The 27,775-nt window shown below is 54.8% G+C and overlaps 11 non-coding genes and 1 pseudogene across 11 annotated transcripts; all 12 read right to left on the reverse strand.

The window, feature by feature from the left end:
* Positions 1 to 119: 119 nt before the first annotated feature.
* On the reverse strand, positions 120 to 238 carry LOC138529102 (5S ribosomal RNA). The gene has a single exon (XR_011284453.1). It is a non-coding gene; the product is annotated as a 5S ribosomal RNA (ribosomal RNA).
* A 2,469-nt stretch (positions 239 to 2,707) lies between these two features.
* Positions 2,708 to 2,826, reverse strand: LOC138529082 (5S ribosomal RNA). Its single transcript, XR_011284434.1, has one exon. It is a non-coding gene; the product is annotated as a 5S ribosomal RNA (ribosomal RNA).
* Positions 2,827 to 5,295: 2,469 nt separating this feature from the next.
* Positions 5,296 to 5,414, reverse strand: LOC138529104 (5S ribosomal RNA). The gene has a single exon (XR_011284455.1). It is a non-coding gene; the product is annotated as a 5S ribosomal RNA (ribosomal RNA).
* A 2,144-nt stretch (positions 5,415 to 7,558) lies between these two features.
* LOC138529105 (5S ribosomal RNA) lies at positions 7,559 to 7,677 on the reverse strand. Its single transcript, XR_011284456.1, has one exon. It is a non-coding gene; the product is annotated as a 5S ribosomal RNA (ribosomal RNA).
* A 2,144-nt stretch (positions 7,678 to 9,821) lies between these two features.
* On the reverse strand, positions 9,822 to 9,940 carry LOC138529083 (5S ribosomal RNA). The gene has a single exon (XR_011284435.1). It is a non-coding gene; the product is annotated as a 5S ribosomal RNA (ribosomal RNA).
* A 2,469-nt stretch (positions 9,941 to 12,409) lies between these two features.
* On the reverse strand, positions 12,410 to 12,528 carry LOC138529084 (5S ribosomal RNA). Its single transcript, XR_011284436.1, has one exon. It is a non-coding gene; the product is annotated as a 5S ribosomal RNA (ribosomal RNA).
* Positions 12,529 to 14,671: 2,143 nt separating this feature from the next.
* Positions 14,672 to 14,790, reverse strand: LOC138529085 (5S ribosomal RNA). Its single transcript, XR_011284437.1, has one exon. It is a non-coding gene; the product is annotated as a 5S ribosomal RNA (ribosomal RNA).
* A 2,143-nt stretch (positions 14,791 to 16,933) lies between these two features.
* On the reverse strand, positions 16,934 to 17,052 carry LOC138529086 (5S ribosomal RNA). The gene has a single exon (XR_011284438.1). It is a non-coding gene; the product is annotated as a 5S ribosomal RNA (ribosomal RNA).
* A 2,143-nt stretch (positions 17,053 to 19,195) lies between these two features.
* Positions 19,196 to 19,314, reverse strand: LOC138529087 (5S ribosomal RNA). Its single transcript, XR_011284439.1, has one exon. It is a non-coding gene; the product is annotated as a 5S ribosomal RNA (ribosomal RNA).
* Positions 19,315 to 21,457: 2,143 nt separating this feature from the next.
* On the reverse strand, positions 21,458 to 21,576 carry LOC138529089 (5S ribosomal RNA). Its single transcript, XR_011284440.1, has one exon. It is a non-coding gene; the product is annotated as a 5S ribosomal RNA (ribosomal RNA).
* Positions 21,577 to 24,045: 2,469 nt separating this feature from the next.
* Positions 24,046 to 24,154, reverse strand: LOC138529108 (5S ribosomal RNA; annotated as a pseudogene).
* A 2,469-nt stretch (positions 24,155 to 26,623) lies between these two features.
* LOC138529091 (5S ribosomal RNA) lies at positions 26,624 to 26,742 on the reverse strand. Its single transcript, XR_011284442.1, has one exon. It is a non-coding gene; the product is annotated as a 5S ribosomal RNA (ribosomal RNA).
* Positions 26,743 to 27,775: the final 1,033 nt, after the last annotated feature.

Genomic DNA, 27,775 nt, shown 5'->3' on the forward strand with positions numbered 1-27,775 from the left:
TGTCTGCCCCTGTGCCTTTTTCACGCGCCGTGTTTGTTAAAATTAAAAGCGGAATGGAGGAAAAATGTAGTTCAAGACGGGGAAGACGAACGCCGCCTATCGGGCACAGAGTAGCAAAATGCCTACAGCACCTGGTATTCCGAGGCGGTCTCCCATCCAAGTACTAACCAGGCCCGACCCTGCTTAGCTTCCGAGATCGGACGAGATCGGGCGCATTCAGGGTGGTATGGCCGTAGGCGAAGAGTGCGCCGATTCCGAGCCTCTTGTGCTGTGTCGGCTCCTCCGACGTCCACTGCCCTCTTGCAAGGCTGAACGCTGTCCTCTGCAGTGTGCTTCTGCCCTTCTTTTTGCCTCAAGCTCAGGAGCCACAGCTGCCAGCTTGGAAAAGCAACGAGCGGCTCCATGCACCCACTTTTGAAATACCCACTTGCCTACTCATGTTTGCAAAGAAAGTGTCTGTAAATTCAGGCCAAGCCACACTTGCACTCACTCACCCAAGCATCCGTTCCTTACAAAACTTTAAAAAAAAACTCGGAAAGAAAGATGGAAATAAACACACACACAATTTTCCTGCTGGGGTCTCCTCGACTCTTTGGAAGGCAGAGGGCGATGTTGGTTGAGGCCTTACCTTCTCGGGCTGGCGGCCTACAAGTCCAGGAAAGAAGCAGGCCCAGTAACAGCAGCTGAGGCCCCCAGCCCAGCCCAGCCCAGGCAGGCATCAGCTTAAGGCTGACTCTCTACCCCACTGCTGCCCCAAATTGGTTTGGCAAAAGTTTGCAAAGAAGATGCCTGTAAATTTAACTCACGCCACACTAGCACTCACCCAGGCGTCGGTTCCTTACAAAAATAGAAAGCACCTCTAAAAAAGAAGAAATAAACACACACACAATTTTCCTGCTGGGGTCTCCTCGACTCTTTGAAAGGCAGAGGGCGATGTTGGTTGAGGCCCTTACCTTCTCCGGCTGGTGGCCTACAAGTCCAGGAAAGAAGCATGCCCAGTAACAGCAGCTGAGGCCCCCAGACCAGCCCAGCCCAGCCCAGGCAGCCATCAGCTGAAGGCTGACTCTCTACCCCAGTGCTGGTCCAAGTTGGTTTGGCAAAATTTTGCAAAGAAGATGCCTGTAAATGTAACTCACGCCACACTAGCACTCACCCAGGCGTCGGTTCCTTACAAAAATAGAAAGCACCTCTAAAAAAAGAAGAAATAAACACACACACAATTTTCCTGCTGCGGTCTCCTCGACTCTTTGGAAGGCAGAGGGCGATGTTGGTTGAAGCCCTTACCTTCTCTGGCTGGCGGCCTACAAGACCAGGAAAGAAGCAGGCCCAGTAACAGCAGCTGAGGCCCCCAGCCCAGCCACGCCTAGGCAGGCATCAGCTTAAGGCTGACTCTCTACCCCACTGCTGCCCCAAATTGGTTTGGCAAAAGTTTGCAAAGAAGATGCCTGTAAATTTAACTCACGCCACACTAGCACTCACCCAGGCGTCGGTTCCTTACAAAAATAGAAAGCACCTCTAAAAAAGAAGAAATAAACACACACACAATTTTCCTGCTGCGGTCTCCTCGACTCTTTGGAAGGCAGAGGGCGATGTTGGTTGAAGCCCTTACCTTCTCTGGCTGGCGGCCTACAAGACCAGGAAAGAAGCAGGCCCAGTAACAGCAGCTGAGGCCCCCAGCCCAGCCACGCCTAGGCAGGCATCAGCGGAAGGCTGACTCTCTACCCCAGTGCTGCTCCAAGTTGGTTTGGCAAAAGTTTGCAAAGAAGCTGCCCGTAAATTCACCTCAAGCCACACTAGCACTCACCCAGGCGTCAGTTCCTTACAAAAATAGAAAGAATCTCTAAAAAAGAAGAAATAAACACACACACAATTTTCCTGCTTCTATCCCCTCGACTCCTTGGAAGGCGGAGGGCAACCTTCGCCGCTGGTGGCCTTCACATGCAGGAAAGAAGCACACCCAGGAACAGCAGCTGAGGCTCCCAGCCCAGGCAGGCTTCAGCTGAAGGCCGACTTGGGAAGCACTGAGGCCAGACCCTGGGCTCCTGGGTCCCTCGGTTGAAGGCTCGAGGCCAGACCCCTTGGCTCCTGTGTCGCTTGGCTGAAGGCTCGACCAGTGCTCGACCAGGCTCGATCAGGCGAGATATTAGGTAGCATGGGGCCCAGCTGGGACTTCTAGGAAGCTTAGGGTGACGGCCGCTTCTGCCCCATCATCCAGAGGCCTGGCTATGGAGAGGCATGATGTGGCCTCCCTCCCTTCCTGCCTCTTGTAGGCACTTCTCCCCCGTGAGCACTTCCCGCTCCAAGTGTCCCCTTGTCTCCCAGGGTGCACTCTTCCTCTAGAGCCCACATATGCAGATGAGGCCCATCCACTTGCCTCCCCTAGCTGTAGGGGGCCTTGCGCGTCCACTGGAGAGAAAACGGGGAGACGCTGGAGGTGCTTTGCCAGGGACACGAGTGGCCCTTTCTGGCTGCATCCACCCACCCGAGGCGGCGAGCTGCTGCCCTGGCTTCAGTCTCCTGCTGCTCCAAGTTAGTTTGGCGACAACGTGTCCGCCTCTGACGGGGCTCTGCATTGGAGCGAGGGCTGCTGTCTGCCCCTGTGCCTTTTTCACGCGCCGTGTTTGTTAAAATTAAAAGCGGAATGGAGGAAAAATGTAGTTCAAGACGGGGAAGACGAACGCCGCCTATCGGGCACAGAGTAGCAAAATGCCTACAGCACCTGGTATTCCCAGGCGGTCTCCCATCCAAGTACTAACCAGGCCCGACCCTGCTTAGCTTCCGAGATCGGACGAGATCGGGCGCATTCAGGGTGGTATGGCCGTAGGCGAAGAGTGCGCCGATTCCGAGCCTCTTGTGCTGTGTCGGCTCCTCCGACGTCCACTGCCCTCTTGCAAGGCTGAACGCTGTCCTCTGCAGTGTGCTTCTGCCCTTCTTTTTGCCTCAAGCTCAGGAGCCACAGCTGCCAGCTTGGAAAAGCAACGAGCGGCTCCATGCACCCACTTTTGAAATACCCACTTGCCTACTCATGTTTGCAAAGAAAGTGTCTGTAAATTCAGGCCAAGCCACACTTGCACTCACTCACCCAAGCATCCGTTCCTTACAAAACTTTAAAAAAAAACTCGGAAAGAAAGATGGAAATAAACACACACACAATTTTCCTGCTGGGGTCTCCTCGACTCTTTGGAAGGCAGAGGGCGATGTTGGTTGAGGCCTTACCTTCTCGGGCTGGCGGCCTACAAGTCCAGGAAAGAAGCAGGCCCAGTAACAGCAGCTGAGGCCCCCAGCCCAGCCCAGCCCAGGCAGGCATCAGCTTAAGGCTGACTCTCTACCCCACTGCTGCCCCAAATTGGTTTGGCAAAAGTTTGCAAAGAAGATGCCTGTAAATTTAACTCACGCCACACTAGCACTCACCCAGGCGTCGGTTCCTTACAAAAATAGAAAGCACCTCTAAAAAAGAAGAAATAAACACACACACAATTTTCCTGCTGGGGTCTCCTCGACTCTTTGAAAGGCAGAGGGCGATGTTGGTTGAGGCCCTTACCTTCTCCGGCTGGTGGCCTACAAGTCCAGGAAAGAAGCATGCCCAGTAACAGCAGCTGAGGCCCCCAGACCAGCCCAGCCCAGCCCAGGCAGCCATCAGCTGAAGGCTGACTCTCTACCCCAGTGCTGGTCCAAGTTGGTTTGGCAAAATTTTGCAAAGAAGATGCCTGTAAATGTAACTCACGCCACACTAGCACTCACCCAGGCGTCGGTTCCTTACAAAAATAGAAAGCACCTCTAAAAAAAGAAGAAATAAACACACACACAATTTTCCTGCTGCGGTCTCCTCGACTCTTTGGAAGGCAGAGGGCGATGTTGGTTGAAGCCCTTACCTTCTCTGGCTGGCGGCCTACAAGACCAGGAAAGAAGCAGGCCCAGTAACAGCAGCTGAGGCCCCCAGCCCAGCCACGCCTAGGCAGGCATCAGCTTAAGGCTGACTCTCTACCCCACTGCTGCCCCAAATTGGTTTGGCAAAAGTTTGCAAAGAAGATGCCTGTAAATTTAACTCACGCCACACTAGCACTCACCCAGGCGTCGGTTCCTTACAAAAATAGAAAGCACCTCTAAAAAAGAAGAAATAAACACACACACAATTTTCCTGCTGCGGTCTCCTCGACTCTTTGGAAGGCAGAGGGCGATGTTGGTTGAAGCCCTTACCTTCTCTGGCTGGCGGCCTACAAGACCAGGAAAGAAGCAGGCCCAGTAACAGCAGCTGAGGCCCCCAGCCCAGCCACGCCTAGGCAGGCATCAGCGGAAGGCTGACTCTCTACCCCAGTGCTGCTCCAAGTTGGTTTGGCAAAAGTTTGCAAAGAAGCTGCCCGTAAATTCACCTCAAGCCACACTAGCACTCACCCAGGCGTCAGTTCCTTACAAAAATAGAAAGAATCTCTAAAAAAGAAGAAATAAACACACACACAATTTTCCTGCTTCTATCCCCTCGACTCCTTGGAAGGCGGAGGGCAACCTTCGCCGCTGGTGGCCTTCACATGCAGGAAAGAAGCACACCCAGGAACAGCAGCTGAGGCTCCCAGCCCAGGCAGGCTTCAGCTGAAGGCCGACTTGGGAAGCACTGAGGCCAGACCCTGGGCTCCTGGGTCCCTCGGTTGAAGGCTCGAGGCCAGACCCCTTGGCTCCTGTGTCCCTTGGCTGAAGGCTCGACCAGTGCTCGACCAGGCTCGATCAGGCGAGATATTAGGTAGCATGGGGCCCAGCTGGGACTTCTAGGAAGCTTAGGGTGACGGCCGCTTCTGCCCCATCATCCAGAGGCCTGGCTATGGAGAGGCATGATGTGGCCTCCCTCCCTTCCTGCCTCTTGTAGGCACTTCTCCCCCGTGAGCACTTCCCGCTCCAAGTGTCCCCTTGTCTCCCAGGGTGCACTCTTCCTCTAGAGCCCACATATGCAGATGAGGCCCATCCACTTGCCTCCCCTAGCTGTAGGGGGCCTTGCGCGTCCACTGGAGAGAAAACGGGGAGACGCTGGAGGTGCTTTGCCAGGGACACGAGTGGCCCTTTCTGGCTGCATCCACCCACCCGAGGCGGCGAGCTGCTGCCCTGGCTTCAGTCTCCTGCTGCTCCAAGTTAGTTTGGCGACAACGTGTCCGCCTCTGACGGGGCTCTGCATTGGAGCGAGGGCTGCTGTCTGCCCCTGTGCCTTTTTCACGCGCCGTGTTTGTTAAAATTAAAAGCGGAATGGAGGAAAAATGTAGTTCAAGACGGGGAAGACGAACGCCGCCTATCGGGCACAGAGTAGCAAAATGCCTACAGCACCTGGTATTCCCAGGCGGTCTCCCATCCAAGTACTAACCAGGCCCGACCCTGCTTAGCTTCCGAGATCGGACGAGATCGGGCGCATTTAGGGTGGTATGGCCGTAGGCGAAGAGTGCGCCGATTCCGAGCCTCTTGTGCTGTGTCGGCTCCTCCGACGTCCACTGCCCTCTTGCAAGGCTGAACGCTGTCCTCTGCAGTGTGCTTCTGCCCTTCTTTTTGCCTCAAGCTCAGGAGCCACAGCTGCCAGCTTGGAAAAGCAACGAGCGGCTCCATGCACCCACTTTTGAAATACCCACTTGCCTACTCATGTTTGCAAAGAAAGTGTCTGTAAATTCAGGCCAAGCCACACTTGCACTCACTCACCCAAGCATCCGTTCCTTACAAAACTTTTAAAAAAAACTCGGAAAGAAAGATGGAAATAAACACACACACAATTTTCCTGCTGGGGTCTCCTCGACTCTTTGGAAGGCAGAGGGCGATGTTGGTTGAGGCCTTACCTTCTCGGGCTGGCGGCCTACAAGTCCAGGAAAGAAGCAGGCCCAGTAACAGCAGCTGAGGCCCCCAGCCCAGCCCAGCCCAGGCAGGCATCAGCTTAAGGCTGACTCTCTACCCCACTGCTGCCCCAAATTGGTTTGGCAAAAGTTTGCAAAGAAGATGCCTGTAAATTTAACTCACGCCACACTAGCACTCACCCAGGCGTCGGTTCCTTACAAAAATAGAAAGCACCTCTAAAAAAGAAGAAATAAACACACACACAATTTTCCTGCTGGGGTCTCCTCGACTCTTTGAAAGGCAGAGGGCGATGTTGGTTGAGGCCCTTACCTTCTCCGGCTGGTGGCCTACAAGTCCAGGAAAGAAGCATGCCCAGTAACAGCAGCTGAGGCCCCCAGACCAGCCCAGCCCAGCCCAGGCAGCCATCAGCTGAAGGCTGACTCTCTACCCCAGTGCTGGTCCAAGTTGGTTTGGCAAAATTTTGCAAAGAAGATGCCTGTAAATGTAACTCATGCCACACTAGCACTCACCCAGGCGTCGGTTCCTTACAAAAATAGAAAGCACCTCTAAAAAAAGAAGAAATAAACACACACACAATTTTCCTGCTGCGGTCTCCTCGACTCTTTGGAAGGCAGAGGGCGATGTTGGTTGAAGCCCTTACCTTCTCTGGCTGGCGGCCTACAAGACCAGGAAAGAAGCAGGCCCAGTAACAGCAGCTGAGGCCCCCAGCCCAGCCACGCCTAGGCAGGCATCAGCGGAAGGCTGACTCTCTACCCCAGTGCTGCTCCAAGTTGGTTTGGCAAAAGTTTGCAAAGAAGCTGCCCGTAAATTCACCTCAAGCCACACTAGCACTCACCCAGGCGTCAGTTCCTTACAAAAATAGAAAGAATCTCTAAAAAAGAAGAAATAAACACACACACAATTTTCCTGCTTCTATCCCCTCGACTCCTTGGAAGGAGGAGGGCAACCTTCGCCGCTGGTGGCCTTCACATGCAGGAAAGAAGCACACCCAGGAACAGCAGCTGAGGCTCCCAGCCCAGGCAGGCTTCAGCTGAAGGCCGACTTGGGAAGCACTGAGGCCAGACCCTGGGCTCCTGGGTCCCTCGGTTGAAGGCTCGAGGCCAGACCCCTTGGCTCCTGTGTCCCTTGGCTGAAGGCTCGACCAGTGCTCGACCAGGCTCGATCAGGCGAGATATTAGGTAGCATGGGGCCCAGCTGGGACTTCTAGGAAGCTTAGGGTGACGGCCGCTTCTGCCCCATCATCCAGAGGCCTGGCTATGGAGAGGCATGATGTGGCCTCCCTCCCTTCCTGCCTCTTGTAGGCACTTCTCCCCCGTGAGCACTTCCCGCTCCAAGTGTCCCCTTGTCTCCCAGGGTGCACTCTTCCTCTAGAGCCCACATATGCAGATGAGGCCCATCCACTTGCCTCCCCTAGCTGTAGGGGGCCTTGCGCGTCCACTGGAGAGAAAACGGGGAGACGCTGGAGGTGCTTTGCCAGGGACACGAGTGGCCCTTTCTGGCTGCATCCACCCACCCGAGGCGGCGAGCTGCTGCCCTGGCTTCAGTCTCCTGCTGCTCCAAGTTAGTTTGGCGACAACGTGTCCGCCTCTGACGGGGCTCTGCATTGGAGCGAGGGCTGCTGTCTGCCCCTGTGCCTTTTTCACGCGCCGTGTTTGTTAAAATTAAAAGCGGAATGGAGGAAAAATGTAGTTCAAGACGGGGAAGACGAACGCCGCCTATCGGGCACAGAGTAGCAAAATGCCTACAGCACCTGGTATTCCCAGGCGGTCTCCCATCCAAGTACTAACCAGGCCCGACCCTGCTTAGCTTCCGAGATCGGACGAGATCGGGCGCATTTAGGGTGGTATGGCCGTAGGCGAAGAGTGCGCCGATTCCGAGCCTCTTGTGCTGTGTCGGCTCCTCCGACGTCCACTGCCCTCTTGCAAGGCTGAACGCTGTCCTCTGCAGTGTGCTTCTGCCCTTCTTTTTGCCTCAAGCTCAGGAGCCACAGCTGCCAGCTTGGAAAAGCAACGAGCGGCTCCATGCACCCACTTTTGAAATACCCACTTGCCTACTCATGTTTGCAAAGAAAGTGTCTGTAAATTCAGGCCAAGCCACACTTGCACTCACTCACCCAAGCATCCGTTCCTTACAAAACTTTTAAAAAAAACTCGGAAAGAAAGATGGAAATAAACACACACACAATTTTCCTGCTGGGGTCTCCTCGACTCTTTGGAAGGCAGAGGGCGATGTTGGTTGAGGCCTTACCTTCTCGGGCTGGCGGCCTACAAGTCCAGGAAAGAAGCAGGCCCAGTAACAGCAGCTGAGGCCCCCAGCCCAGCCCAGCCCAGGCAGGCATCAGCTTAAGGCTGACTCTCTACCCCACTGCTGCCCCAAATTGGTTTGGCAAAAGTTTGCAAAGAAGATGCCTGTAAATTTAACTCACGCCACACTAGCACTCACCCAGGCGTCGGTTCCTTACAAAAATAGAAAGCACCTCTAAAAAAGAAGAAATAAACACACACACAATTTTCCTGCTGGGGTCTCCTCGACTCTTTGAAAGGCAGAGGGCGATGTTGGTTGAGGCCCTTACCTTCTCCGGCTGGTGGCCTACAAGTCCAGGAAAGAAGCATGCCCAGTAACAGCAGCTGAGGCCCCCAGACCAGCCCAGCCCAGCCCAGGCAGCCATCAGCTGAAGGCTGACTCTCTACCCCAGTGCTGGTCCAAGTTGGTTTGGCAAAATTTTGCAAAGAAGATGCCTGTAAATGTAACTCATGCCACACTAGCACTCACCCAGGCGTCGGTTCCTTACAAAAATAGAAAGCACCTCTAAAAAAAGAAGAAATAAACACACACACAATTTTCCTGCTGCGGTCTCCTCGACTCTTTGGAAGGCAGAGGGCGATGTTGGTTGAAGCCCTTACCTTCTCTGGCTGGCGGCCTACAAGACCAGGAAAGAAGCAGGCCCAGTAACAGCAGCTGAGGCCCCCAGCCCAGCCACGCCTAGGCAGGCATCAGCGGAAGGCTGACTCTCTACCCCAGTGCTGCTCCAAGTTGGTTTGGCAAAAGTTTGCAAAGAAGCTGCCCGTAAATTCACCTCAAGCCACACTAGCACTCACCCAGGCGTCAGTTCCTTACAAAAATAGAAAGAATCTCTAAAAAAGAAGAAATAAACACACACACAATTTTCCTGCTTCTATCCCCTCGACTCCTTGGAAGGAGGAGGGCAACCTTCGCCGCTGGTGGCCTTCACATGCAGGAAAGAAGCACACCCAGGAACAGCAGCTGAGGCTCCCAGCCCAGGCAGGCTTCAGCTGAAGGCCGACTTGGGAAGCACTGAGGCCAGACCCTGGGCTCCTGGGTCCCTCGGTTGAAGGCTCGAGGCCAGACCCCTTGGCTCCTGTGTCCCTTGGCTGAAGGCTCGACCAGTGCTCGACCAGGCTCGATCAGGCGAGATATTAGGTAGCATGGGGCCCAGCTGGGACTTCTAGGAAGCTTAGGGTGACGGCCGCTTCTGCCCCATCATCCAGAGGCCTGGCTATGGAGAGGCATGATGTGGCCTCCCTCCCTTCCTGCCTCTTGTAGGCACTTCTCCCCCGTGAGCACTTCCCGCTCCAAGTGTCCCCTTGTCTCCCAGGGTGCACTCTTCCTCTAGAGCCCACATATGCAGATGAGGCCCATCCACTTGCCTCCCCTAGCTGTAGGGGGCCTTGCGCGTCCACTGGAGAGAAAACGGGGAGACGCTGGAGGTGCTTTGCCAGGGACACGAGTGGCCCTTTCTGGCTGCATCCACCCACCCGAGGCGGCGAGCTGCTGCCCTGGCTTCAGTCTCCTGCTGCTCCAAGTTAGTTTGGCGACAACGTGTCCGCCTCTGACGGGGCTCTGCATTGGAGCGAGGGCTGCTGTCTGCCCCTGTGCCTTTTTCACGCGCCGTGTTTGTTAAAATTAAAAGCGGAATGGAGGAAAAATGTAGTTCAAGACGGGGAAGACGAACGCCGCCTATCGGGCACAGAGTAGCAAAATGCCTACAGCACCTGGTATTCCCAGGCGGTCTCCCATCCAAGTACTAACCAGGCCCGACCCTGCTTAGCTTCCGAGATCGGACGAGATCGGGCGCATTCAGGGTGGTATGGCCGTAGGCGAAGAGTGCGCCGATTCCGAGCCTCTTGTGCTGTGTCGGCTCCTCCGACGTCCACTGCCCTCTTGCAAGGCTGAACGCTGTCCTCTGCAGTGTGCTTCTGCCCTTCTTTTTGCCTCAAGCTCAGGAGCCACAGCTGCCAGCTTGGAAAAGCAACGAGCGGCTCCATGCACCCACTTTTGAAATACCCACTTGCCTACTCATGTTTGCAAAGAAAGTGTCTGTAAATTCAGGCCAAGCCACACTTGCACTCACTCACCCAAGCATCCGTTCCTTACAAAACTTTAAAAAAAAACTCGGAAAGAAAGATGGAAATAAACACACACACAATTTTCCTGCTGGGGTCTCCTCGACTCTTTGGAAGGCAGAGGGCGATGTTGGTTGAGGCCTTACCTTCTCGGGCTGGCGGCCTACAAGTCCAGGAAAGAAGCAGGCCCAGTAACAGCAGCTGAGGCCCCCAGCCCAGCCCAGCCCAGGCAGGCATCAGCTTAAGGCTGACTCTCTACCCCACTGCTGCCCCAAATTGGTTTGGCAAAAGTTTGCAAAGAAGATGCCTGTAAATTTAACTCACGCCACACTAGCACTCACCCAGGCGTCGGTTCCTTACAAAAATAGAAAGCACCTCTAAAAAAGAAGAAATAAACACACACACAATTTTCCTGCTGGGGTCTCCTCGACTCTTTGAAAGGCAGAGGGCGATGTTGGTTGAGGCCCTTACCTTCTCCGGCTGGTGGCCTACAAGTCCAGGAAAGAAGCATGCCCAGTAACAGCAGCTGAGGCCCCCAGACCAGCCCAGCCCAGCCCAGGCAGCCATCAGCTGAAGGCTGACTCTCTACCCCAGTGCTGGTCCAAGTTGGTTTGGCAAAATTTTGCAAAGAAGATGCCTGTAAATGTAACTCACGCCACACTAGCACTCACCCAGGCGTCGGTTCCTTACAAAAATAGAAAGCACCTCTAAAAAAAGAAGAAATAAACACACACACAATTTTCCTGCTGCGGTCTCCTCGACTCTTTGGAAGGCAGAGGGCGATGTTGGTTGAAGCCCTTACCTTCTCTGGCTGGCGGCCTACAAGACCAGGAAAGAAGCAGGCCCAGTAACAGCAGCTGAGGCCCCCAGCCCAGCCACGCCTAGGCAGGCATCAGCTTAAGGCTGACTCTCTACCCCACTGCTGCCCCAAATTGGTTTGGCAAAAGTTTGCAAAGAAGATGCCTGTAAATTTAACTCACGCCACACTAGCACTCACCCAGGCGTCGGTTCCTTACAAAAATAGAAAGCACCTCTAAAAAAGAAGAAATAAACACACACACAATTTTCCTGCTGCGGTCTCCTCGACTCTTTGGAAGGCAGAGGGCGATGTTGGTTGAAGCCCTTACCTTCTCTGGCTGGCGGCCTACAAGACCAGGAAAGAAGCAGGCCCAGTAACAGCAGCTGAGGCCCCCAGCCCAGCCACGCCTAGGCAGGCATCAGCGGAAGGCTGACTCTCTACCCCAGTGCTGCTCCAAGTTGGTTTGGCAAAAGTTTGCAAAGAAGCTGCCCGTAAATTCACCTCAAGCCACACTAGCACTCACCCAGGCGTCAGTTCCTTACAAAAATAGAAAGAATCTCTAAAAAAGAAGAAATAAACACACACACAATTTTCCTGCTTCTATCCCCTCGACTCCTTGGAAGGCGGAGGGCAACCTTCGCCGCTGGTGGCCTTCACATGCAGGAAAGAAGCACACCCAGGAACAGCAGCTGAGGCTCCCAGCCCAGGCAGGCTTCAGCTGAAGGCCGACTTGGGAAGCACTGAGGCCAGACCCTGGGCTCCTGGGTCCCTCGGTTGAAGGCTCGAGGCCAGACCCCTTGGCTCCTGTGTCCCTTGGCTGAAGGCTCGACCAGTGCTCGACCAGGCTCGATCAGGCGAGATATTAGGTAGCATGGGGCCCAGCTGGGACTTCTAGGAAGCTTAGGGTGACGGCCGCTTCTGCCCCATCATCCAGAGGCCTGGCTATGGAGAGGCATGATGTGGCCTCCCTCCCTTCCTGCCTCTTGTAGGCACTTCTCCCCCGTGAGCACTTCCCGCTCCAAGTGTCCCCTTGTCTCCCAGGGTGCACTCTTCCTCTAGAGCCCACATATGCAGATGAGGCCCATCCACTTGCCTCCCCTAGCTGTAGGGGGCCTTGCGCGTCCACTGGAGAGAAAACGGGGAGACGCTGGAGGTGCTTTGCCAGGGACACGAGTGGCCCTTTCTGGCTGCATCCACCCACCCGAGGCGGCGAGCTGCTGCCCTGGCTTCAGTCTCCTGCTGCTCCAAGTTAGTTTGGCGACAACGTGTCCGCCTCTGACGGGGCTCTGCATTGGAGCGAGGGCTGCTGTCTGCCCCTGTGCCTTTTTCACGCGCCGTGTTTGTTAAAATTAAAAGCGGAATGGAGGAAAAATGTAGTTCAAGACGGGGAAGACGAACGCCGCCTATCGGGCACAGAGTAGCAAAATGCCTACAGCACCTGGTATTCCCAGGCGGTCTCCCATCCAAGTACTAACCAGGCCCGACCCTGCTTAGCTTCCGAGATCGGACGAGATCGGGCGCATTCAGGGTGGTATGGCCGTAGGCGAAGAGTGCGCCGATTCCGAGCCTCTTGTGCTGTGTCGGCTCCTCCGACGTCCACTGCCCTCTTGCAAGGCTGAACGCTGTCCTCTGCAGTGTGCTTCTGCCCTTCTTTTTGCCTCAAGCTCAGGAGCCACAGCTGCCAGCTTGGAAAAGCAACGAGCGGCTCCATGCACCCACTTTTGAAATACCCACTTGCCTACTCATGTTTGCAAAGAAAGTGTCTGTAAATTCAGGCCAAGCCACACTTGCACTCACTCACCCAAGCATCCGTTCCTTACAAAACTTTAAAAAAAAACTCGGAAAGAAAGATGGAAATAAACACACACACAATTTTCCTGCTGGGGTCTCCTCGACTCTTTGGAAGGCAGAGGGCGATGTTGGTTGAGGCCTTACCTTCTCGGGCTGGCGGCCTACAAGTCCAGGAAAGAAGCAGGCCCAGTAACAGCAGCTGAGGCCCCCAGCCCAGCCCAGCCCAGGCAGGCATCAGCTTAAGGCTGACTCTCTACCCCACTGCTGCCCCAAATTGGTTTGGCAAAAGTTTGCAAAGAAGATGCCTGTAAATTTAACTCACGCCACACTAGCACTCACCCAGGCGTCGGTTCCTTACAAAAATAGAAAGCACCTCTAAAAAAGAAGAAATAAACACACACACAATTTTCCTGCTGGGGTCTCCTCGACTCTTTGAAAGGCAGAGGGCGATGTTGGTTGAGGCCCTTACCTTCTCCGGCTGGTGGCCTACAAGTCCAGGAAAGAAGCATGCCCAGTAACAGCAGCTGAGGCCCCCAGACCAGCCCAGCCCAGCCCAGGCAGCCATCAGCTGAAGGCTGACTCTCTACCCCAGTGCTGGTCCAAGTTGGTTTGGCAAAATTTTGCAAAGAAGATGCCTGTAAATGTAACTCACGCCACACTAGCACTCACCCAGGCGTCGGTTCCTTACAAAAATAGAAAGCACCTCTAAAAAAGAAGAAATAAACACACACACAATTTTCCTGCTGCGGTCTCCTCGACTCTTTGGAAGGCAGAGGGCGATGTTGGTTGAAGCCCTTACCTTCTCTGGCTGGCGGCCTACAAGACCAGGAAAGAAGCAGGCCCAGTAACAGCAGCTGAGGCCCCCAGCCCAGCCACGCCTAGGCAGGCATCAGCGGAAGGCTGACTCTCTACCCCAGTGCTGCTCCAAGTTGGTTTGGCAAAAGTTTGCAAAGAAGCTGCCCGTAAATTCACCTCAAGCCACACTAGCACTCACCCAGGCGTCGGTTCCTTACAAAAATAGAAAGCACCTCTAAAAAAGAAGAAATAAACACACACACAATTTTCCTGCTTCTATCCCCTCGACTCCTTGGAAGGCGGAGGGCAACCTTCGCCGCTGGTGGCCTTCACATGCAGGAAAGAAGCACACCCAGGAACAGCAGCTGAGGCTCCTAGCCCAGGCAGGCTTCAGCTGAAGGCCGACTTGGGAAGCACTGAGGCCAGACCCTGGGCTCCTGGGTCCCTCGGTTGAAGGCTCGAGGCCAGACCCCTTGGCTCCTGTGTCCCTTGGCTGAAGGCTCGACCAGTGCTCGACCAGGCTCGATCAGGCGAGATATTAGGTAGCATGGGGCCCAGCTGGGACTTCTAGGAAGCTTAGGGTGACGGCCGCTTCTGCCCCATCATCCAGAGGCCTGGCTATGGAGAGGCATGATGTGGCCTCCCTCCCTTCCTGCCTCTTGTAGGCACTTCTCCCCCGTGAGCACTTCCCGCTCCAAGTGTCCCCTTGTCTCCCAGGGTGCACTCTTCCTCTAGAGCCCACATATGCAGATGAGGCCCATCCACTTGCCTCCCCTAGCTGTAGGGGGCCTTGCGCGTCCACTGGAGAGAAAACGGGGAGACGCTGGAGGTGCTTTGCCAGGGACACGAGTGGCCCTTTCTGGCTGCATCCACCCACCCGAGGCGGCGAGCTGCTGCCCTGGCTTCAGTCTCCTGCTGCTCCAAGTTAGTTTGGCGACAACGTGTCCGCCTCTGACGGGGCTCTGCATTGGAGCGAGGGCTGCTGTCTGCCCCTGTGCCTTTTTCACGCGCCGTGTTTGTTAAAATTAAAAGCGGAATGGAGGAAAAATGTAGTTCAAGACGGGGAAGACGAACGCCGCCTATCGGGCACAGAGTAGCAAAATGCCTACAGCACCTGGTATTCCCAGGCGGTCTCCCATCCAAGTACTAACCAGGCCCGACCCTGCTTAGCTTCCGAGATCGGACGAGATCGGGCGCATTCAGGGTGGTATGGCCGTAGGCGAAGAGTGCGCCGATTCCGAGCCTCTTGTGCTGTGTCGGCTCCTCCGACGTCCACTGCCCTCTTGCAAGGCTGAACGCTGTCCTCTGCAGTGTGCTTCTGCCCTTCTTTTTGCCTCAAGCTCAGGAGCCACAGCTGCCAGCTTGGAAAAGCAACGAGCGGCTCCATGCACCCACTTTTGAAATACCCACTTGCCTACTCATGTTTGCAAAGAAAGTGTCTGTAAATTCAGGCCAAGCCACACTTGCACTCACTCACCCAAGCATCCGTTCCTTACAAAACTTTTAAAAAAAACTCGGAAAGAAAGATGGAAATAAACACACACACAATTTTCCTGCTGGGGTCTCCTCGACTCTTTGGAAGGCAGAGGGCGATGTTGGTTGAGGCCTTACCTTCTCGGGCTGGCGGCCTACAAGTCCAGGAAAGAAGCAGGCCCAGTAACAGCAGCTGAGGCCCCCAGCCCAGCCCAGCCCAGGCAGGCATCAGCTTAAGGCTGACTCTCTACCCCACTGCTGCCCCAAATTGGTTTGGCAAAAGTTTGCAAAGAAGATGCCTGTAAATTTAACTCACGCCACACTAGCACTCACCCAGGCGTCGGTTCCTTACAAAAATAGAAAGCACCTCTAAAAAAGAAGAAATAAACACACACACAATTTTCCTGCTGGGGTCTCCTCGACTCTTTGAAAGGCAGAGGGCGATGTTGGTTGAGGCCCTTACCTTCTCCGGCTGGTGGCCTACAAGTCCAGGAAAGAAGCATGCCCAGTAACAGCAGCTGAGGCCCCCAGACCAGCCCAGCCCAGCCCAGGCAGCCATCAGCTGAAGGCTGACTCTCTACCCCAGTGCTGGTCCAAGTTGGTTTGGCAAAATTTTGCAAAGAAGATGCCTGTAAATGTAACTCACGCCACACTAGCACTCACCCAGGCGTCGGTTCCTTACAAAAATAGAAAGCACCTCTAAAAAAGAAGAAATAAACACACACACAATTTTCCTGCTGCGGTCTCCTCGACTCTTTGGAAGGCAGAGGGCGATGTTGGTTGAAGCCCTTACCTTCTCTGGCTGGCGGCCTACAAGACCAGGAAAGAAGCAGGCCCAGTAACAGCAGCTGAGGCCCCCAGCCCAGCCACGCCTAGGCAGGCATCAGCGGAAGGCTGACTCTCTACCCCAGTGCTGCTCCAAGTTGGTTTGGCAAAAGTTTGCAAAGAAGCTGCCCGTAAATTCACCTCAAGCCACACTAGCACTCACCCAGGCGTCAGTTCCTTACAAAAATAGAAAGAATCTCTAAAAAAGAAGAAATAAACACACACACAATTTTCCTGCTTCTATCCCCTCGACTCCTTGGAAGGAGGAGGGCAACCTTCGCCGCTGGTGGCCTTCACATGCAGGAAAGAAGCACACCCAGGAACAGCAGCTGAGGCTCCCAGCCCAGGCAGGCTTCAGCTGAAGGCCGACTTGGGAAGCACTGAGGCCAGACCCTGGGCTCCTGGGTCCCTCGGTTGAAGGCTCGAGGCCAGACCCCTTGGCTCCTGTGTCCCTTGGCTGAAGGCTCGACCAGTGCTCGACCAGGCTCGATCAGGCGAGATATTAGGTAGCATGGGGCCCAGCTGGGACTTCTAGGAAGCTTAGGGTGACGGCCGCTTCTGCCCCATCATCCAGAGGCCTGGCTATGGAGAGGCATGATGTGGCCTCCCTCCCTTCCTGCCTCTTGTAGGCACTTCTCCCCCGTGAGCACTTCCCGCTCCAAGTGTCCCCTTGTCTCCCAGGGTGCACTCTTCCTCTAGAGCCCACATATGCAGATGAGGCCCATCCACTTGCCTCCCCTAGCTGTAGGGGGCCTTGCGCGTCCACTGGAGAGAAAACGGGGAGACGCTGGAGGTGCTTTGCCAGGGACACGAGTGGCCCTTTCTGGCTGCATCCACCCACCCGAGGCGGCGAGCTGCTGCCCTGGCTTCAGTCTCCTGCTGCTCCAAGTTAGTTTGGCGACAACGTGTCCGCCTCTGACGGGGCTCTGCATTGGAGCGAGGGCTGCTGTCTGCCCCTGTGCCTTTTTCACGCGCCGTGTTTGTTAAAATTAAAAGCGGAATGGAGGAAAAATGTAGTTCAAGACGGGGAAGACGAACGCCGCCTATCGGGCACAGAGTAGCAAAATGCCTACAGCACCTGGTATTCCCAGGCGGTCTCCCATCCAAGTACTAACCAGGCCCGACCCTGCTTAGCTTCCGAGATCGGACGAGATCGGGCGCATTCAGGGTGGTATGGCCGTAGGCGAAGAGTGCGCCGATTCCGAGCCTCTTGTGCTGTGTCGGCTCCTCCGACGTCCACTGCCCTCTTGCAAGGCTGAACGCTGTCCTCTGCAGTGTGCTTCTGCCCTTCTTTTTGCCTCAAGCTCAGGAGCCACAGCTGCCAGCTTGGAAAAGCAACGAGCGGCTCCATGCACCCACTTTTGAAATACCCACTTGCCTACTCATGTTTGCAAAGAAAGTGTCTGTAAATTCAGGCCAAGCCACACTTGCACTCACTCACCCAAGCATCCGTTCCTTACAAAACTTTAAAAAAAAACTCGGAAAGAAAGATGGAAATAAACACACACACAATTTTCCTGCTGGGGTCTCCTCGACTCTTTGGAAGGCAGAGGGCGATGTTGGTTGAGGCCTTACCTTCTCGGGCTGGCGGCCTACAAGTCCAGGAAAGAAGCAGGCCCAGTAACAGCAGCTGAGGCCCCCAGCCCAGCCCAGCCCAGGCAGGCATCAGCTTAAGGCTGACTCTCTACCCCACTGCTGCCCCAAATTGGTTTGGCAAAAGTTTGCAAAGAAGATGCCTGTAAATTTAACTCACGCCACACTAGCACTCACCCAGGCGTCGGTTCCTTACAAAAATAGAAAGCACCTCTAAAAAAGAAGAAATAAACACACACACAATTTTCCTGCTGGGGTCTCCTCGACTCTTTGAAAGGCAGAGGGCGATGTTGGTTGAGGCCCTTACCTTCTCCGGCTGGTGGCCTACAAGTCCAGGAAAGAAGCATGCCCAGTAACAGCAGCTGAGGCCCCCAGACCAGCCCAGCCCAGCCCAGGCAGCCATCAGCTGAAGGCTGACTCTCTACCCCAGTGCTGGTCCAAGTTGGTTTGGCAAAATTTTGCAAAGAAGATGCCTGTAAATGTAACTCACGCCACACTAGCACTCACCCAGGCGTCGGTTCCTTACAAAAATAGAAAGCACCTCTAAAAAAGAAGAAATAAACACACACACAATTTTCCTGCTGCGGTCTCCTCGACTCTTTGGAAGGCAGAGGGCGATGTTGGTTGAAGCCCTTACCTTCTCTGGCTGGCGGCCTACAAGACCAGGAAAGAAGCAGGCCCAGTAACAGCAGCTGAGGCCCCCAGCCCAGCCACGCCTAGGCAGGCATCAGCGGAAGGCTGACTCTCTACCCCAGTGCTGCTCCAAGTTGGTTTGGCAAAAGTTTGCAAAGAAGCTGCCCGTAAATTCACCTCAAGCCACACTAGCACTCACCCAGGCGTCGGTTCCTTACAAAAATAGAAAGCACCTCTAAAAAAGAAGAAATAAACACACACACAATTTTCCTGCTTCTATCCCCTCGACTCCTTGGAAGGCGGAGGGCAACCTTCGCCGCTGGTGGCCTTCACATGCAGGAAAGAAGCACACCCAGGAACAGCAGCTGAGGCTCCTAGCCCAGGCAGGCTTCAGCTGAAGGCCGACTTGGGAAGCACTGAGGCCAGACCCTGGGCTCCTGGGTCCCTCGGTTGAAGGCTCGAGGCCAGACCCCTTGGCTCCTGTGTCCCTTGGCTGAAGGCTCGACCAGTGCTCGACCAGGCTCGATCAGGCGAGATATTAGGTAGCATGGGGCCCAGCTGGGACTTCTAGGAAGCTTAGGGTGACGGCCGCTTCTGCCCCATCATCCAGAGGCCTGGCTATGGAGAGGCATGATGTGGCCTCCCTCCCTTCCTGCCTCTTGTAGGCACTTCTCCCCCGTGAGCACTTCCCGCTCCAAGTGTCCCCTTGTCTCCCAGGGTGCACTCTTCCTCTAGAGCCCACATATGCAGATGAGGCCCATCCACTTGCCTCCCCTAGCTGTAGGGGGCCTTGCGCGTCCACTGGAGAGAAAACGGGGAGACGCTGGAGGTGCTTTGCCAGGGACACGAGTGGCCCTTTCTGGCTGCATCCACCCACCCGAGGCGGCGAGCTGCTGCCCTGGCTTCAGTCTCCTGCTGCTCCAAGTTAGTTTGGCGACAACGTGTCCGCCTCTGACGGGGCTCTGCATTGGAGCGAGGGCTGCTGTCTGCCCCTGTGCCTTTTTCACGCGCCGTGTTTGTTAAAATTAAAAGCGGAATGGAGGAAAAATGTAGTTCAAGACGGGGAAGACGAACGCCGCCTATCGGGCACAGAGTAGCAAAATGCCTACAGCACCTGGTATTCCCAGGCGGTCTCCCATCCAAGTACTAACCAGGCCCGACCCTGCTTAGCTTCCGAGATCGGACGAGATCGGGCGCATTCAGGGTGGTATGGCCGTAGGCGAAGAGTGCGCCGATTCCGAGCCTCTTGTGCTGTGTCGGCTCCTCCGACGTCCACTGCCCTCTTGCAAGGCTGAACGCTGTCCTCTGCAGTGTGCTTCTGCCCTTCTTTTTGCCTCAAGCTCAGGAGCCACAGCTGCCAGCTTGGAAAAGCAACGAGCGGCTCCATGCACCCACTTTTGAAATACCCACTTGCCTACTCATGTTTGCAAAGAAAGTGTCTGTAAATTCAGGCCAAGCCACACTTGCACTCACTCACCCAAGCATCCGTTCCTTACAAAACTTTTAAAAAAAACTCGGAAAGAAAGATGGAAATAAACACACACACAATTTTCCTGCTGGGGTCTCCTCGACTCTTTGGAAGGCAGAGGGCGATGTTGGTTGAGGCCTTACCTTCTCGGGCTGGCGGCCTACAAGTCCAGGAAAGAAGCAGGCCCAGTAACAGCAGCTGAGGCCCCCAGCCCAGCCCAGCCCAGGCAGGCATCAGCTTAAGGCTGACTCTCTACCCCACTGCTGCCCCAAATTGGTTTGGCAAAAGTTTGCAAAGAAGATGCCTGTAAATTTAACTCACGCCACACTAGCACTCACCCAGGCGTCGGTTCCTTACAAAAATAGAAAGCACCTCTAAAAAAGAAGAAATAAACACACACACAATTTTCCTGCTGGGGTCTCCTCGACTCTTTGAAAGGCAGAGGGCGATGTTGGTTGAGGCCCTTACCTTCTCCGGCTGGTGGCCTACAAGTCCAGGAAAGAAGCATGCCCAGTAACAGCAGCTGAGGCCCCCAGACCAGCCCAGCCCAGCCCAGGCAGCCATCAGCTGAAGGCTGACTCTCTACCCCAGTGCTGGTCCAAGTTGGTTTGGCAAAATTTTGCAAAGAAGATGCCTGTAAATGTAACTCACGCCACACTAGCACTCACCCAGGCGTCGGTTCCTTACAAAAATAGAAAGCACCTCTAAAAAAGAAGAAATAAACACACACACAATTTTCCTGCTGCGGTCTCCTCGACTCTTTGGAAGGCAGAGGGCGATGTTGGTTGAAGCCCTTACCTTCTCTGGCTGGCGGCCTACAAGACCAGGAAAGAAGCAGGCCCAGTAACAGCAGCTGAGGCCCCCAGCCCAGCCACGCCTAGGCAGGCATCAGCGGAAGGCTGACTCTCTACCCCAGTGCTGCTCCAAGTTGGTTTGGCAAAAGTTTGCAAAGAAGCTGCCCGTAAATTCACCTCAAGCCACACTAGCACTCACCCAGGCGTCGGTTCCTTACAAAAATAGAAAGCACCTCTAAAAAAGAAGAAATAAACACACACACAATTTTCCTGCTTCTATCCCCTCGACTCCTTGGAAGGCGGAGGGCAACCTTCGCCGCTGGTGGCCTTCACATGCAGGAAAGAAGCACACCCAGGAACAGCAGCTGAGGCTCCCAGCCCAGGCAGGCTTCAGCTGAAGGCCGACTTGGGAAGCACTGAGGCCAGACCCTGGGCTCCTGGGTCCCTCGGTTGAAGGCTCGAGGCCAGACCCCTTGGCTCCTGTGTCCCTTGGCTGAAGGCTCGACCAGTGCTCGACCAGGCTCGATCAGGCGAGATATTAGGTAGCATGGGGCCCAGCTGGGACTTCTAGGAAGCTTAGGGTGACGGCCGCTTCTGCCCCATCATCCAGAGGCCTGGCTATGGAGAGGCATGATGTGGCCTCCCTCCCTTCCTGCCTCTTGTAGGCACTTCTCCCCCGTGAGCACTTCCCGCTCCAAGTGTCCCCTTGTCTCCCAGGGTGCACTCTTCCTCTAGAGCCCACATATGCAGATGAGGCCCATCCACTTGCCTCCCCTAGCTGTAGGGGGCCTTGCGCGTCCACTGGAGAGAAAACGGGGAGACGCTGGAGGTGCTTTGCCAGGGACACGAGTGGCCCTTTCTGGCTGCATCCACCCACCCGAGGCGGCGAGCTGCTGCCCTGGCTTCAGTCTCCTGCTGCTCCAAGTTAGTTTGGCGACAACGTGTCCGCCTCTGACGGGGCTCTGCATTGGAGCGAGGGCTGCTGTCTGCCCCTGTGCCTTTTTCACGCGCCGTGTTTGTTAAAATTAAAAGCGGAATGGAGGAAAAATGTAGTTCAAGACGGGGAAGACGAACGCCGCCTATCGGGCACAGAGTAGCAAAATGCCTACAGCACCTGGTATTCCCAGGCGGTCTCCCATCCAAGTACTAACCAGGCCCGACCCTGCTTAGCTTCCGAGATCGGACGAGATCGGGCGCATTCAGGGTGGTATGGCCGTAGGCGAAGAGTGCGCCGATTCCGAGCCTCTTGTGCTGTGTCGGCTCCTCCGACGTCCACTGCCCTCTTGCAAGGCTGAACGCTGTCCTCTGCAGTGTGCTTCTGCCCTTCTTTTTGCCTCAAGCTCAGGAGCCACAGCTGCCAGCTTGGAAAAGCAACGAGCGGCTCCATGCACCCACTTTTGAAATACCCACTTGCCTACTCATGTTTGCAAAGAAAGTGTCTGTAAATTCAGGCCAAGCCACACTTGCACTCACTCACCCAAGCATCCGTTCCTTACAAAACTTTAAAAAAAAACTCGGAAAGAAAGATGGAAATAAACACACACACAATTTTCCTGCTGGGGTCTCCTCGACTCTTTGGAAGGCAGAGGGCGATGTTGGTTGAGGCCTTACCTTCTCGGGCTGGCGGCCTACAAGTCCAGGAAAGAAGCAGGCCCAGTAACAGCAGCTGAGGCCCCCAGCCCAGCCCAGCCCAGGCAGGCATCAGCTTAAGGCTGACTCTCTACCCCACTGCTGCCCCAAATTGGTTTGGCAAAAGTTTGCAAAGAAGATGCCTGTAAATTTAACTCACGCCACACTAGCACTCACCCAGGCGTCGGTTCCTTACAAAAATAGAAAGCACCTCTAAAAAAGAAGAAATAAACACACACACAATTTTCCTGCTGGGGTCTCCTCGACTCTTTGAAAGGCAGAGGGCGATGTTGGTTGAGGCCCTTACCTTCTCCGGCTGGTGGCCTACAAGTCCAGGAAAGAAGCATGCCCAGTAACAGCAGCTGAGGCCCCCAGACCAGCCCAGCCCAGCCCAGGCAGCCATCAGCTGAAGGCTGACTCTCTACCCCAGTGCTGGTCCAAGTTGGTTTGGCAAAATTTTGCAAAGAAGATGCCTGTAAATGTAACTCACGCCACACTAGCACTCACCCAGGCGTCGGTTCCTTACAAAAATAGAAAGCACCTCTAAAAAAAGAAGAAATAAACACACACACAATTTTCCTGCTGCGGTCTCCTCGACTCTTTGGAAGGCAGAGGGCGATGTTGGTTGAAGCCCTTACCTTCTCTGGCTGGCGGCCTACAAGACCAGGAAAGAAGCAGGCCCAGTAACAGCAGCTGAGGCCCCCAGCCCAGCCACGCCTAGGCAGGCATCAGCTTAAGGCTGACTCTCTACCCCACTGCTGCCCCAAATTGGTTTGGCAAAAGTTTGCAAAGAAGATGCCTGTAAATTTAACTCACGCCACACTAGCACTCACCCAGGCGTCGGTTCCTTACAAAAATAGAAAGCACCTCTAAAAAAGAAGAAATAAACACACACACAATTTTCCTGCTGCGGTCTCCTCGACTCTTTGGAAGGCAGAGGGCGATGTTGGTTGAAGCCCTTACCTTCTCTGGCTGGCGGCCTACAAGACCAGGAAAGAAGCAGGCCCAGTAACAGCAGCTGAGGCCCCCAGCCCAGCCACGCCTAGGCAGGCATCAGCGGAAGGCTGACTCTCTACCCCAGTGCTGCTCCAAGTTGGTTTGGCAAAAGTTTGCAAAGAAGCTGCCCGTAAATTCACCTCAAGCCACACTAGCACTCACCCAGGCGTCAGTTCCTTACAAAAATAGAAAGAATCTCTAAAAAAGAAGAAATAAACACACACACAATTTTCCTGCTTCTATCCCCTCGACTCCTTGGAAGGCGGAGGGCAACCTTCGCCGCTGGTGGCCTTCACATGCAGGAAAGAAGCACACCCAGGAACAGCAGCTGAGGCTCCCAGCCCAGGCAGGCTTCAGCTGAAGGCCGACTTGGGAAGCACTGAGGCCAGACCCTGGGCTCCTGGGTCCCTCGGTTGAAGGCTCGAGGCCAGACCCCTTGGCTCCTGTGTCCCTTGGCTGAAGGCTCGACCAGTGCTCGACCAGGCTCGATCAGGCGAGATATTAGGTAGCATGGGGCCCAGCTGGGACTTCTAGGAAGCTTAGGGTGACGGCCGCTTCTGCCCCATCATCCAGAGGCCTGGCTATGGAGAGGCATGATGTGGCCTCCCTCCCTTCCTGCCTCTTGTAGGCACTTCTCCCCCGTGAGCACTTCCCGCTCCAAGTGTCCCCTTGTCTCCCAGGGTGCACTCTTCCTCTAGAGCCCACATATGCAGATGAGGCCCATCCACTTGCCTCCCCTAGCTGTAGGGGGCCTTGCGCGTCCACTGGAGAGAAAACGGGGAGACGCTGGAGGTGCTTTGCCAGGGACACGAGTGGCCCTTTCTGGCTGCATCCACCCACCCGAGGCGGCGAGCTGCTGCCCTGGCTTCAGTCTCCTGCTGCTCCAAGTTAGTTTGGCGACAACGTGTCCGCCTCTGACGGGGCTCTGCATTGGAGCGAGGGCTGCTGTCTGCCCCTGTGCCTTTTTCACGCGCCGTGTTTGTTAAAATTAAAAGCGGAATGGAGGAAAAATGTAGTTCAAGACGGGGAAGACGAACGCCGCCTATCGGGCACAGAGTAGCAAAATGCCTACAGCACCTGGTATTCCCAGGCGGTCTCCCATCCAAGTACTAACCAGGCCCGACCCTGCTTAGCTTCCGAGATCGGGCGCATTCAGGGTGGTATGGCCGTAGGCGAAGAGTGCGCCGATTCCGAGACTCTTGTGCTGTGTCGGCTCCTCCGACGTCCACTGCCCTCTTGCAAGGCTGAACGCTGTCCTCTGCAGTGTGCTTCTGCCCTTCTTTTTGCCTCAAGCTCAGGAGCCACAGCTGCCAGCTTGGAAAAGCAACGAGCGGCTCCATGCACCCACTTTTGAAATACCCACTTGCCTACTCATGTTTGCAAAGAAAGTGTCTGTAAATTCAGGCCAAGCCACACTTGCACTCACTCACCCAAGCATCCGTTCCTTACAAAACTTTAAAAAAAAACTCGGAAAGAAAGATGGAAATAAACACACACACAATTTTCCTGCTGGGGTCTCCTCGACTCTTTGGAAGGCAGAGGGCGATGTTGGTTGAGGCCTTACCTTCTCGGGCTGGCGGCCTACAAGTCCAGGAAAGAAGCAGGCCCAGTAACAGCAGCTGAGGCCCCCAGCCCAGCCCAGCCCAGGCAGGCATCAGCTTAAGGCTGACTCTCTACCCCACTGCTGCCCCAAATTGGTTTGGCAAAAGTTTGCAAAGAAGATGCCTGTAAATTTAACTCACGCCACACTAGCACTCACCCAGGCGTCGGTTCCTTACAAAAATAGAAAGCACCTCTAAAAAAGAAGAAATAAACACACACACAATTTTCCTGCTGGGGTCTCCTCGACTCTTTGAAAGGCAGAGGGCGATGTTGGTTGAGGCCCTTACCTTCTCCGGCTGGTGGCCTACAAGTCCAGGAAAGAAGCATGCCCAGTAACAGCAGCTGAGGCCCCCAGACCAGCCCAGCCCAGCCCAGGCAGCCATCAGCTGAAGGCTGACTCTCTACCCCAGTGCTGGTCCAAGTTGGTTTGGCAAAATTTTGCAAAGAAGATGCCTGTAAATGTAACTCACGCCACACTAGCACTCACCCAGGCGTCGGTTCCTTACAAAAATAGAAAGCACCTCTAAAAAAAGAAGAAATAAACACACACACAATTTTCCTGCTGCGGTCTCCTCGACTCTTTGGAAGGCAGAGGGCGATGTTGGTTGAAGCCCTTACCTTCTCTGGCTGGCGGCCTACAAGACCAGGAAAGAAGCAGGCCCAGTAACAGCAGCTGAGGCCCCCAGCCCAGCCACGCCTAGGCAGGCATCAGCTTAAGGCTGACTCTCTACCCCACTGCTGCCCCAAATTGGTTTGGCAAAAGTTTGCAAAGAAGATGCCTGTAAATTTAACTCACGCCACACTAGCACTCACCCAGGCGTCGGTTCCTTACAAAAATAGAAAGCACCTCTAAAAAAGAAGAAATAAACACACACACAATTTTCCTGCTGCGGTCTCCTCGACTCTTTGGAAGGCAGAGGGCGATGTTGGTTGAAGCCCTTACCTTCTCTGGCTGGCGGCCTACAAGACCAGGAAAGAAGCAGGCCCAGTAACAGCAGCTGAGGCCCCCAGCCCAGCCACGCCTAGGCAGGCATCAGCGGAAGGCTGACTCTCTACCCCAGTGCTGCTCCAAGTTGGTTTGGCAAAAGTTTGCAAAGAAGCTGCCCGTAAATTCACCTCAAGCCACACTAGCACTCACCCAGGCGTCGGTTCCTTACAAAAATAGAAAGCACCTCTAAAAAAGAAGAAATAAACACACACACAATTTTCCTGCTTCTATCCCCTCGACTCCTTGGAAGGCGGAGGGCAACCTTCGCCGCTGGTGGCCTTCACATGCAGGAAAGAAGCACACCCAGGAACAGCAGCTGAGGCTCCCAGCCCAGGCAGGCTTCAGCTGAAGGCCGACTTGGGAAGCACTGAGGCCAGACCCTGGGCTCCTGGGTCCCTCGGTTGAAGGCTCGAGGCCAGACCCCTTGGCTCCTGTGTCCCTTGGCTGAAGGCTCGACCAGTGCTCGACCAGGCTCGATCAGGCGAGATATTAGGTAGCATGGGGCCCAGCTGGGACTTCTAGGAAGCTTAGGGTGACGGCCGCTTCTGCCCCATCATCCAGAGGCCTGGCTATGGAGAGGCATGATGTGGCCTCCCTCCCTTCCTGCCTCTTGTAGGCACTTCTCCCCCGTGAGCACTTCCCGCTCCAAGTGTCCCCTTGTCTCCCAGGGTGCACTCTTCCTCTAGAGCCCACATATGCAGATGAGGCCCATCCACTTGCCTCCCCTAGCTGTAGGGGGCCTTGCGCGTCCACTGGAGAGAAAACGGGGAGACGCTGGAGGTGCTTTGCCAGGGACACGAGTGGCCCTTTCTGGCTGCATCCACCCACCCGAGGCGGCGAGCTGCTGCCCTGGCTTCAGTCTCCTGCTGCTCCAAGTTAGTTTGGCGACAACGTGTCCGCCTCTGACGGGGCTCTGCATTGGAGCGAGGGCTGCTGTCTGCCCCTGTGCCTTTTTCACGCGCCGTGTTTGCTAAAATTAAAAGCGGAATGGAGGAAAAATGTAGTTCAAGACGGAGAAGACGAACGCCGCCTATCAGGCACAGAGTAGCAAAATGCCTACAGCACCTGGTATTCCCAGGCGGTCTCCCATCCAAGTACTAACCAGGCCCGACCCTGCTTAGCTTCCGAGATCGGACGAGATCGGGCGCATTCAGGGTGGTATGGCCGTAGACGAAGAGTGCGCCGATTCCGAGCCTCTTGTGCTGTGTCGGCTCCTCCGACGTCCACTGCCCTCTTGCAAGGCTGAACGCTGTCCTCTGCAGTGTGCTTCTGCCCTTCTTTTTGCCTCAAGCTCAGGAGCCACAGCTGCCAGCTTGGAAAAGCAACGAGCAGCTCCATGCACCCACTTTTGAAATACCCACTTGCCTACTCATGTTTGCAAAGAAAGTGTCTGTAAATTCAGGCCAAGCCACACTTGCACTCACTCACCCAAGCATCCGTTCCTTACAAAACTTTAAAAAAAACTCGGAAAGAAAGATGGAAATAAACACACACACAATTTTCCTGCTGGGGTCTCCTCAACTCTTTGGAAGGCAGAGGGCGATGTTGGTTGAGGCCCTTACCTTCTCGGGCTGGTGGCCTACAAGTCCAAGAAAGAAGCAGGCCCAGTAACAGCAGCTGAGGCCCCCAGACCAGCCCAGCCCAACCCAGGCAGGCCTCAGCTGAAGGCTGACTCTCTACCCCACTGCTGCTCCAAGTTGGTTTGGCAAAAGTTTGCAAAGAAGATGCCCGTAAAATTACCTCAAGCCACACTAGCACTCACCCAGGCGTCAGTTCCTTACAAAAATAGAAAGCATCTCTAAAAAGTTCCTCTGCGTACTCGGAACATCTTCCTTGAAAGATTTGCAAACTAAGATACAACAACATCTGGACAAGGGAGCACAGCAAGCATGGACAGCAAGGAGTAGTCAACACACAATCTCCGAGGGCCTCCATACTTCCAGGGACGTCTGTACCTCCCAAGTAAGGAACTACAAGACCAGGTCATCACCAGCTAACACGACTCCCTGGTAGAAGGTCAACCGGGGATTGCTAAAACACTAGCCAACGTCACAAGGAATTACTGGTGGCCAACCTGGTGGAAGGACATGATTCAGTTTGTATCATCATGTGGAATCTGTGCTCAAAACAAATATCTGAAACAAGAACCTGCAGGAATACTGCGCCCCTTGGGAGTGCCTCCCACACACTGGCACATGCTATCGC

Source organism: Ambystoma mexicanum, chromosome 7q, assembly GCF_040938575.1.
Source record: "Ambystoma mexicanum isolate Mex_15411 chromosome 7q, UKY_AmexF1_1, whole genome shotgun sequence".
In the NCBI taxonomy this organism is placed as follows: domain Eukaryota; kingdom Metazoa; phylum Chordata; class Amphibia; order Caudata; family Ambystomatidae; genus Ambystoma; species Ambystoma mexicanum.